The sequence below is a fragment of the Embiotoca jacksoni genome, unplaced genomic scaffold (genome assembly GCF_022577435.1).
Source record: "Embiotoca jacksoni isolate LCO1_2020_lvr unplaced genomic scaffold, fEmbJac1.0.p SCAF_2, whole genome shotgun sequence".
Taxonomy (NCBI): domain Eukaryota; kingdom Metazoa; phylum Chordata; class Actinopteri; family Embiotocidae; genus Embiotoca; species Embiotoca jacksoni.
In genome coordinates, this window is record NW_027185340.1 from 7,635,803 (window position 1) to 7,636,527 (window position 725).

Sequence of the window (725 nt, forward strand, 5' to 3'; positions counted from 1 at the left end):
CATCTGGGTTTGATTTCTCCTTTTGTCCAACTTCTGAGGAAGTCACATGGTTCTAAACATGATGAAAGTAGTGAACACTATAATAATCCTCTGGTGCAACTTCTGACCACAAACCAAGAGTGAGTCACACGTTGGATTTCACATCATGCTCAAGTGGCCCAAATCCAATTTGATATCAGATCTGGGACACAATATTCATCGATCACACGATTTTATTACAGAGATTGGAAAACGTTACGAGGATAAAAGGAACTGCATTAGACTGGTTCAAATCGTACTCATCAGATAGATTTCAGTTTGTTCATATCAACAATGAGTCTTCCAGACAAACATGAGTTAGCTATGGAGTTCCACAAGTTTCAGTTTTCGGCCCAATCCTTTTCACTCTGTACATGCTTTCATTAAGAGATGTCATCAGGTAGCACTGCATTAACGTCCATTGTTATGCAGATGACACGCAGCTATACTTTTCTATAAAACCAGATGAAACAAACAGTTAGTAAAACTTGAAGAATGTCTGAAAAACATAAAGGCCTGGATGACCAACAATTTCCTGCTTCTAAATTCAGACAAAATGGAAGTTATTGTACTTGGTCCTAAACACCTTATAAACTCTTTCTCTGATCACCCAGTTACTCTGGATGACGTCGTCTTGGCCTCCAGCACCACTGTGAGGAACCTTGGAGTCATCTTTGATGAGGATTTGTCCTTTAGCCACCATATAA